Raw genomic sequence first — 11,878 nt, 5'->3', positions numbered from 1 at the left:
TTCTCCCATGGAGAAGATCGTAGAGATGCTGGATGCAGTCCTGTGGAACGGATTCCATGCCATTTCCACCTGGCGCCTCAGTTGGACCAGCGTTCGTGCTGGACGTGCAGACCGCGTGAGACGACGCTTCATCCAGTCCCAAACATGCTCAATGGGAGACAGATCCGGAGATCTTGCTGGCCAGGGGTAGTTGACTTACACCTTCTAGAGCACGTTGGGTGGCACGGGATACATGCGGACGTGCATTGTCCTCTTGGAACAGCAAGTTCCCTTGCCGGTCTAGGAATGGTAGAACGATGGGTTCGATGACGGTTTGGATGTACCGTGCTCTATTCAGTGTCCCCTCGACGATCACCAGAGGTGTACGGCCAGTGTAGGAGATCGCTCCCCACACCATGATGCCGGGTGTTGGCCCTGTGTGCCTCGGTCGTATGCAGTCCTGATTGTGGCGCTCACGTGCACGGCGCCAAACACGAATACGACCATCATTGGCACCAAGGCAGAAGCGGCTCTCATCGCTGAAGACGACACGTCTCCATTCGTCCCTCCATTCACGCCTGTCGCGACACCACTGGAGGCGGGCTGCACGATGTTGGGGCGTGAGCGCAAGACGGCCTAACGGTGTGCGGGACCGTAGCCCAGCTTCATGGAGCAAGAGTGTCCCTAATTTGCTGGGAAGTGGCGGTGCGGTCCCCTACGGCACTGCGTAGGATCCTACGGTCTTGGCGTGCTTCCGTGCGTCGCTGCGGTCCGGTCCCAGGTCGACGGGCTCACGTGCACGGCGCCAAACACGAATACGACCATCATTGGCACCAAGGCAGAAGCGACTCTCATCGCTGAAGACGACACGTCTCCATTCGTCCCTCCATTCACGCCTGTCGCGACACCACTGGAGGCGGGCTGCACGATGTTGGGGCGTGAGCGCAAGACGGCCTAACGGTGTGCGGGACCGTAGCCCAGCTTCATGGAGCAAGAGTGTCCCTAATTTGCTGGGAAGTGGCGGTGCGGTCCCCTACGGCACTGCGTAGGATCCAACGGTCTTGGCGTGCATCCGTGCGTCGCTGCGGTCCGGTCCCAGGTCGACGGGCACGTGCACCTTCCGCCGACCACTGGCGACAACATCGATGTACTGTGGAGACCTCACGCCCCACGTGTTGAGCAATTCGGCGGTACGTCCACCCGGCCTCCCGCATGCCCACTATAAGCCCTCGCTCAAAGTCCGTCAACTGCACATACGCTTCACGTCCACGCTGTCGCGGCATGCTACCAGTGTTAAAGACTGCGATGGAGCTCCGTATGCCACGGCAAACTGGCTGACACTGGCTGACACTGACGGCGGCGCCATTCGACGGCCAACACCGCGGTTCCTGGTGTGTCCGCTGTGCCGTGCGTGTGATCATTGCTTGTACAGCCCTCTCGCAGTGTCCGGAGCAAGTATGGTGGGTCTGACACACCGGTGTGTTACTCATCACCAGAAATTACGATCACGCTGATGGGCCGAACGCAGCATGAGGCAGAAGCAACATTATCGTTTTCCTATTATTTCTGAACTAACTTTTTTGTGTAGTGTTGCATTTCTTTTAAAGTCTATAAATCTCTTGGTCCCTTAGTGTTGATCCGAGTATGGCTACATCGCGACTATAAAAATGCACAGTAATGATAATGGTTCTTCCGAACGATTTCAAATATATATATTAATATGCTTCTCTTCTTCAGGTATTTAATGCTCAACGTATGTAATCAATCCCTGATTCTGTTGCCAAGTGGCCCACCAAAATATTCACTTTTTCGACATTAATAAAAGTAACAATTCTTTTTATTTTCGTCGCCCCAGAGCAACGCTACACTTGGCGCAGGAACAGGGACTTGATCAAAAAATCATTTCATGTATGTGTTTAAAATTTATTCGTTGCTTGTTCTAATAATTGTTTCATTTTTTCATGTGGATGCAATTCAACCGAGAAAGAGGAGTGGGAAAACTTTTTAATTAATTCAGAAGACCGGTTGATGAAAATACCAAAAAACGCGAGTATCCAGCCGTATCACCATCAAGACAGCCATAGAAGTGAAATTTTTATACGCAGTAGCCAAGCTTTCGTAGCGATGTTGCATCTTTTGAGTTGATCAGAACGTAAACCTGTCTTTCCTTGCCTTGAAACAGCTTTATTTCCATTTGTCCATAGTCCATTCTTATGTACTTAAGTTCAGTGAAAGTGTACCTTTGTTGTCAGTGGATAAAAAAAATTACGCTCAAAACTGGTAAAACGTGTAATATTTAATTTGTTTGTATTTAGTAGGAACCATCTTGTCTTCTTGGCGTACATGAACGTCAGTTGTTACCCAGAGTTAAAATTTCATCTTAGGTCCCAGTAAGCCATAGCACTACGACACAGACAAACGACTGACGGCAGTGACAAACAATATCTGTAGCATTTTGACGTTTGACAAATAATTCATGAACATGGATGACGGTAAACAGCGGACACAAACAAAAGCAGACGACAGCGGTGATGCGAATGGACCTCACTATCCATTACGATCACGCGCGATAGGTACACCAACGGAGGCAGAAGCAGCATCGACCGTAGTTTTAGAAGCTGGTACTAGTGTGCAAACTATTTCCGCTTTTGAAAAAAAAAAAAAGACTTGGCCGCAATGATCGAATCAATAATGGAACGCAATTTCGAAAGTCAAAGACAGAGAGAAGCGCAAAGACAGGAACGTGAAAAGCAGGAAAAATTAGACGAAATGGCCCGCGAAGGAAAAGAGAAGGCCGAAAGACGCCATAATAGAAATCAGGTCCTTACAAATCTGTGCAGTTCAGTAAAATCTTACATAAATTCAGTAAAAACAAAATTAAATTCAGTAAAAACAAATGTGCAAACGGAGATAAATCACCTAAATACACCGCTAAATTCGGTAAAGGTCGAACTAAAGGCAGACATAACTGCTGTTTTAAATACCCTGATGGGTAATGTCCAAAGCCAAATCAGTTAGTCAGATCACGACCATGAGGCTAGAAATTGACACACAATTAGAGTCAAAAATAGAGTATATTTCACAACGGTTGGATGAAAAAATTGAAGCAGCCAAGGGAGAGGTAAATTCAAAAGTGATGGAATATCAAAAACAAGCTGCGACCTTAAAAGAAGATTACACTGCAATCTCTGATGAGGTCAAAGGAGTCAAAACCGCAGAAGACACGATCGAGAATATTGTTCATGATCTTTTCGAACACACTGAGGCTCTTAATGTAGAGGATCAAATAAAGAATACTGTTAAGGCACCTGCTGAAGCATTGTCCGACCACTACCAAGAGTGGATTAAAAACAAAGACGGATTCATAGAAAACAAGATCAAGAACGAACTCAGGGAAACTGTCAAAAACGTGACCTTTGATATATTGGCAGCCCCTGGAAAAACAGTAGACACGGTGATGTTAGAAATAGGCCAGATAAGACGAACGTTAGCTCAAGATTTACCTGAATGGCGTCAACAGATAGCTGTTGAAGTTCGTACACTAAAATGTCAAGTTGAAAATTCCCCACCTCCCGTGTCAGGAGAGTGGAATAATTCACTAGGATGTAATCAACAACAACAGGTACATTACTATTCACAATTTGATAACGCTCAAACTTGTAGTTCTATAGAAGGACCATTTAACCTGAGTACCAGCCCACCCACTTTTGTCAGTTTGATGCGGAGGAAAGCGTGTTCAAACATCATGTTTTTCCGACCTTTCACCCACAGAAAAGAGAAATTCATCCTATATTGATCCTCCGAAATTTATCATGAATTTGCCCGAATAGCTGGAGTGACCGCCAGCGAATTCAGTTCGTTACTGGATTTATCGTAGGTGATGCTGCCTTAGGGGAACCGTAATGGTCGACTCTTGTAAAAGCTACAAAGAGTTTGAACAGATGTTTTTAGCTAAATTCTGGAGTTCTGGTGTGCCGCAGCGCCTGAGAAAAGAGGTTTACAACGCCGAAGTGTTCAACAGTAAGCGCGGTAGTTTGAGACGATATTTTGAAAAGTATTTATCGAAAATCAAGTTCTGGGATTCGCCGATCACCGCCAAAGACGTTATTATGATTCTATAAACTAAGCTACCGATTGTGATCAGAGAAAAGTTAGTAAACGTGTATGAGGACGATACGGACACCTTCGTATCTGTGTTAGACTCGTTAGATCTGATTTACGAGGCCGCTAGAGTTGATGTTGGCAACGCCCACTTCAGTGCAGGCGGCCAGCACAATACAGAATACGCTGGCAACAATGGTGGCAGAGCGAAAGCACGTCACAGCGACGGCCAGAACCAACCCCACAACGGTTTCAAAAATAAACACACTACGTACTCCAACAGGAAATACAAAAATAAGTACAATAACTGCCAGAGATACAATCCAATAGATAATTCGTCACCACCTCAGTACGGAAATGCACTTTGTTATACACAGCCCCAGCAATATGGAAACACGCAACCGATCAACGGTAATTATAAAAACGATCAGTCTTCCGATTCAAATCGTCAGTGGAAAGGAAATAAATGACATAATCAAGGTGGAGACCAATGTACACTTTTCAGTAACGGTTACAATCAACACAAGCCACAGCAAAATACCTTTCAGCCATAAAATGTACACTTCACGCAACGAGCGAACGGACCTCCGGGAAGTCTGAAGCCTAAACGCCCGCATAATACGCAAATTTATTATGCGCAAGCTAATACGCCAGTACAACAAGATCCATTTCCAACCGAGTTCGTACCACAAAACCAACACCAGTTCCAGACGGAAGAAACTTTAAGAAACATAAATCAGCAGGAAAGTAAGCGTCGAGCGGAAAATTAAAAGCAGCACCTTTGAGGCTCCTAGAGGATGCTGTAGGTTTGAATGGGGGAACCCTGTCCCTTAGTCCACACGAAATTAAATCAATTAGGTATGACAAAGAGACATACTTACGGGATGATCTACTAGCAGACATTGAGACGAAAGACAATGATGACGTATGGGACGAACAAGTTCAAGCTTCCATAAGAGTATCAATTGCCAACATACCAGTAACAGCCATTGTAGATACAGGAGCTAATATAAATGTCTTATCTTTATGTTTATTTAAGCAAATATCCTCTGTATGCAAAGTTTTATCACTTCCAATTGTAATGGTCGCTTAGTCGTAGATATTGCTAATTGCTGTAATCGCACTATTTCACTCCAATTTACGGAGCTTGTTAGCACCTGATGTTAGGTTGGCGCCATTAAAATGCATTGTGGTAATCGCTGCTTCTTGCTGGATCGCTGCTATGTCTTGATGCTGGCTCTAAATCTGGTTGTCTAGGGTTAAAAACATGAGGTCCCGTGTTTTTTATGTGCTTTTGATGATAAAGAACGAGCGAAACCATCAAATATGTAAACTTCAAATATTTATTACTCTGGTGGCCGTCTTCATTCCACTGTCCACCAAAGACAATGACACAACACAAAGTAGTACCTCTTTTTCATGTTCTTTGCATTGTTTATCCACCTCGGACAATAACACACATAGTACACACTTTACCAAAGTGACATTCCGACTGCGTCCCAGCCCTCCTTGCTGCTTGTATTTATAACATTGTCAAGGAACTACTAAAAAGCGATATACACTCCTGGAAATGGAAAAAAGAACACATTGACACCGGTGTGTCAGACCCACCATACTTGCTCCGGACACTGCGAGAGGGCTGTACAAGCAATGATCACACGCACGGCACAGCGGACACACCAGGATCGCGGTGTTGGCCGTCGAATGGCGCTAGCTGCGCAGCATTTGTGCACCGCCGCCGTCAGTGTCAGCCAGTTTGCCGTGGCATACGGAGGTCCATCGCAGTCTTTAACGCTGGTAGCATGCCGCGACAGCGTGGACGTGAACCGTATGTGCAGTTGACGGACTTTGACCGAGGGCGTATAGTGGGCATGCGGGAGGCCGGGTGGACGTACCGCTGAATTGCTCAACACGTGGGGCGTGAGGTCTCCACAGTACATCGATGTTGTCGTCAGTGGTCGGCGGAAGTTGCACGTGCCCGTCGACCTGGGACCGGACCGCAGCGAAGCACGGATGCACGCAAAGACCGTAGGATCCTACGCAGTGCCGTAGGGGACCGCACCGCCACTTCCCAGCAAATTAGGGACACTGTTGCTCCTGGGGTATCGGCGAGGACCATTCGCAACCGTCTCCATGAAGCTAGGCTACGGTCCCGCACACCGTTAAGCCGTCTTCCGCTCACTCCCCAACATCGTGCAGCCCGCCTCCAGTGGTGTCGCGACAGGCGTGAATGGAGGGACGAATGGTGACGTGTCGTCTTCAGCGATGAGAGTCGGTTCTGCCTTGGTGCCAATGATGGTCGTATTCGTGTTTGGCGCCGTGCACGTGAGCGCCACAATCAGGACTGCATACGACCGAGGCACACAGGGCCAACACCCGGCATCATGGTGTGGGGAGCGATCTCCTACACTGGCCGTACACCTCTGGTGATCGTCGAGGGGACACTGAATAGAGCACGGTACATCCAAACCGTCATCGAACCCATCGTTCTACCATTCCTAGACCGGCAAGGGAACTTGCTGTTCCAAGAGGACAATGCACGTCCGCATGTATCCCGTGCCACCCAACGTGCTCTAGAAGGTGAAAGTCAGCTACCCTGGCCAGCAAGGTCTCCGGATCTGTCCCCCATTGAGCATGTTTGGGACTGGATGAAGCGTCGTCTCACGCGGTCTGCACGTCCAGCACGAACGCTGGTCCAACTGAGGCGCCAGGTGGAAATGGCATGGAATCCGTTCCACAGGACTACATCCAGCATCTCTACGATCGTCTCCATGGGAGAATAGCAGCCTGCATTGCTGCGAAGGGTGGATATACACTGTACTAGTGCCGACATTGTGCATGCTCTGTTGCCTGTGTCTATGTGCCTGTGGTTCTGTCAGTGTGATCATGTGATGTATCTGACCCCAGGAATGTGTCAATAAAGTTTCCCCTTCCTGGGACAATGAATTCACGGTGTTCTTATTTCAATTTCCAGGAGTGTAGTTTATAAGTCACATGTACATCTGTTATCACAATTTGTGCAGAAAAGTTATTAATTTACATCGAGTGACATAATTTAACATGTTATTAAAATGACAGACAGATTTGTTGACTTGACAGAATAATTCTTTGTTACAAAAAGGCCGTTTTTTAGAAGTTTGTCAACTGACTTCTCTAATTTGCATAAATAAGTAAATAGCATGAATTATTTAGAATTACATTGGTTTTCGTCTAAAATAGGATTGATTACGTGAATACTGAGAGAAATCACTCTTAGTGTACAAAAAGGTTTCACTGGGTGCTTTTTATTTAAGGAGATCCAAAATACCTAAGTTGCCCACTATTTTTCGTACTTCATATTAATTATTTAAGATGAACTTAGTGTTTTTACATGATGACATTTGCTGTATCAGTGATCAAGTGGTTTTAACTTTTGTGTGGGTCACTTATTCAGTATAATTTAATGGTTTGACTACTTATGGAGACATGTTATGCAATCACTGTTAACATACACTTTAACTTTTCTATAATCATAAGTACTCGTTAAACTGGTTGAATTTGGATGGTATCGCATACTTCGGTAAAGTAAAGCCTTTAATATTTTCCGTTACACTTATAAATGTATTATCTTTATGTTTATTTAAGCAAATATCCTCAGTATGCAAAGTTTTATCACTTCCAAATCAAGGTTGCGCCGTTTCGGGAGCAATTGGTCCACTAACACAATGTGTAAATCTTCAGACTCAGCTTCAAATCCAGATAGAGTATATTTCAGTAACGTGCATTTTTCTCATTGTTAAAAACCTATCAGTGCCATGTAGCCTGAGTATGGAATTCTAGAGGCAAACGAAAGCTACAATTGACATCGAGTGTGGAATCTGTGCTCTAGTAGCGAGCCAGCAACAAGTAACTGTAGTAAGAAGTAAGGCGAAGATAAACTTTGGGGTGCTTCAAATAGCAGTACAGCCATGGACTAAAAGACAACAGTACAGTCAGACAGAAGACATGACAGATCTTGAAAGTGTTAATGACGATGAGCGTAAAGACCTAAATCCCGGTCAGAATGAATTATACAGTAAGGCTAGTGGGTCCACAGAACAATGAGCTTTACAATCTGTTAACAGATTACGTTCAAGTACTTTCTAAGAAACCTGGACTTATACAAGACTTTGAATATCGAATGAATGTCCCATTCAACCTACTGTAGAACAAGCTATTCCATTCCATATGCGAGACGCGATCAGGAAAATGTTACGCTGGAATGTGATAGAAGTATCTCATTCAACTTATTCGAGTCCTTTATTGTACTAAAATCAGATGGTAGCGTAAGGCTAGTCCTAGATGCAAGATTAATCAATACAATTGAAGAGTATCTGCAGAAGTTTCATGGAGTTAAGTATTTGAGCACCCTTGATTTGAAAAGCAGTTACTGGCAAGTAAAACTTGCGCAGGAGTCTATGAAGTGCACTGTGTTTATATTTGCAGGTAGATCTTACCATTTCAAAGTTGTACCGTTTGGCCTAAATGTGAGTTACGGAATTTTTATTTCTGCCCTTGACTATGTACTAGGTCCTGAACTTTTAGATGAGGTAACAGTCTATGTGGATGACGTTCTTGTAGCAACGAAAAATTGGGAAGATCATGTGGCCCTTCTGCAAAAGGTATTTCAACGATTCAGAGAGTATGGTGTTACAGCAAATCTTAAGAAATCCAAGTTTGGAAAAAGTTTAGTTAAATTTTTAGGACACATCATCACCCCTGAAGGAATTAAACCTGACCCGAAAAAATTGTCTGCTATAAAAAACTTTCCATCCCCTGTTACAAAAAGGCAACTGAAAGGATTTATCGGTCTTACGTCATTTTTCAGACGTTCTGTTCCCAATCAGGTATTGAACAATCCCGCTCTTCACAACCTTTCAAAAAAGGATTCACATTGGAATTGGACGCTGGAATGCCAAGACGGATTTCAGAAAATTAAAGGCAGTCTGGTTAACTGTAACATTCTCCATCATCCTCAGATGGATAAGGAATTTTGTATTACTGCAGACGCTTCCTTTGTGGGTATCGGCGCTTGTCTTTTCCAGATTCAATTAGTAGACGGACACGAGCAAATCCAAGTGATTAGCTTTGCGAGTCGAGTGTTATCTGAGTGTGAAAAGTCTTATTCGGTTACGGAGTTGTAGGCACTCGCCGATGTATGGACGTTTAGGCGATTTAACTATTATATCTACGGAAAAAATTAAAGTCTATTCAGACCGTCAAGCGTAATCATTCCGCCTATCGTGCAAGTTGCAACATCCCTGTCTTAATCGATGGTGCTTATTCCTGCAGGAATATGACTTTGACATTATATATATAAAAGATGAAGATAATGTTATAGAAGACGCACTTTCTCGCTCACCTGAGGGCTTACCATAAACCAGCGAACTGGTGGAACAAATGTCTAATTATAAAGTTTTGTTAACGAAAGATCGAATCCGCAGAAAGTATTTTCTTCAGTTATGTAGGCAGATTCAGATTCTTCAAAATACAGATCCAAAAAGCTTAGACAAATTCTTCACGAAAATGCAGCCCATAAGTTGTCCAAGTTTTATAAAGTTCATAACCAAGTGCTATGTCATAAGACGTCTGAGTCATCTGAGAGGTAGTGTGTGTGCATCCCTCGAAATTTCATTGAACATCTTCTGTGGTATACTCACATTTCATGGGGTCACTACGGACCAGAAAAATGGAAAAGGAAAATCTCGACTTACTGTTATGATCCGAATCTACATCAGAGAATCCATAAATTATATGTGTCATCTGTCAAAAGGAAAAATCTTTAAACAATTCCACTTCAATCCCACTAAATCCAGTAATTGCTAAAAGGCCAAACCAGCTTCTTAGTATTGATTTGGCAGGTCCACTACCCACCGGTAGGGGAGGCGCTAAATACTTAGTAGGAATCCTGGACAATTTTTCTAAGCACATAAGAGTGTACGCAGTGAAATCTTGTGCAAATCCGATAATTCGTCGCCTTGAAAATGATTATTTCCCACGATTCGGGGTTCCAGAATCAATCTTCTCCGATAATGCTTCAAATTTCACATCACACCCGTGGCGTGCATTTCTTGCTCTCCATGGAATCAAACAAATTTTGATATCCCTGTTTCGACCGCAATCGAATCCGACAGAAAGAATCTTCAAAGAATTTAACAGATTTATAAGAACGTACATTCCGAATAAGCAATCTAAGTGGGTAGACTTCGTAACACCTTTCGAACAGATTGTAAACCACCTTCTTCATCTGTCGACCGGATTCACGCCACATGAGTTAATGTCAAGATCAAAAGAAAGAAATGAATGGATAGACCCCATTCCAAAGTTACAAGACAACGAATTTGACCTAGACGCAAAAATCAGGCAAGCTCTCATATCACTGACAACGTATGCTAACCTCCGAAAAAAGGTGTTTGATAAGAAGGTAAAGAGAGTTATAGATTTCAAAGAAGGAGAAAAGGTATTAGTCAGGACTCACTTTAAACCATCCCTGTTGTTAAAGAAGAGTCGTAAGTGGCAACACATTTATGAAGGTCCCTTTTTGATAATGAGGAATCCACACGTTGGTAGTTATTTGTTGTATGACCCTGCCACGAATAAAATCAAAAGATTTTTCCACCATCATGATTTAAGAAAATTTTATAACGCCAGGAATTAAGTTAATTTAAGCTGTCAAAAAATTCTATGGGATTGAAGATCAGGACTAACCAATGAGTGACAAGAGCTGAACTGAACTGACTACCGACGTTAACCGGTGCTAAAAGGAAACCTTATGTATTAAAACAACGCGTCTGGAAAATAAAATACAGAATAAGTTGTAGACAAGTATTTACATGAATAATCTTTATGTAAATAGGAGGACATGTCCTAGAGGCGATTTTAAACTTAAGTTATAAGTTAGTATGTAAGAAAAATGATGTACTCGAGAGATATTAATCAGCCCCGAGGTACTAAAAGGAGGAAAGAGGAAGGAGCGAATAATGCACTTCTCTCGCTAAATAGTAATATGAAAATGATGGTTATATGTCCTTAGTATTAGTGCTTAGTATTAGTAAGTGAAATTTAATCGAGGGCAAATTAATGACCTGTTTTAAAAGGAAATACTTAAACGTCCAGACAAAAGAGGAAAGTAGTGTGAAAAGATTCGATTCCATGAGGTTATTCCCTATTTTCAAATGTGACGTAAATAAGGCACCTCCTGTTAGCGCAAAACATTCAGTAGATTTAACTTGTAAATTCCAGCACAGTGCATTTCCGGCGAAAAAATAACATCTCTTTGAAATAAACAGATACCTAGGATTGAGCATGAACAGATTGATAACGCAGTGCAATTGTTCTAAAAAGACCTGACGTTAACCTTAAGTAAAAGCGTGACGGAATAAGAAGTAAGTTTATTATATAACTCAAAGTAAGACAAGTCAAGACTATAAACAAGCTGAGTAAAAGAACATATGAGTATCATGGTTTATTATGGCAACTTCACGGTACTATTGAGCATTAGCGATACAGCAAATTCACAAGCTAGCAGCAAATAGAATACGAATCTCGCCCAAGTTTCACAGTTCGCCACAGCAGCAAACAACAACACTCTAGTGAGAGGCTTATATATACAAATCATAATTAATACCCAAATGCGTAATGCCTAAACTTGACTTAGTCTAAGAAATGAACAAAGAGTAGTAAGCAAGCTACAGCAAGATACATGTTAGATATACATGCTTGAAGTGATAGATTTTAAGTGCGTACGGCAATATTTATTGTTTTCTGATTATTGAATCCC

The sequence above is a fragment of the Schistocerca gregaria genome, chromosome 2 (assembly GCF_023897955.1).
Source record: "Schistocerca gregaria isolate iqSchGreg1 chromosome 2, iqSchGreg1.2, whole genome shotgun sequence".
Lineage (NCBI taxonomy): Eukaryota > Metazoa > Arthropoda > Insecta > Orthoptera > Acrididae > Schistocerca > Schistocerca gregaria.
This window is presented reverse-complemented; position numbering follows the sequence as displayed.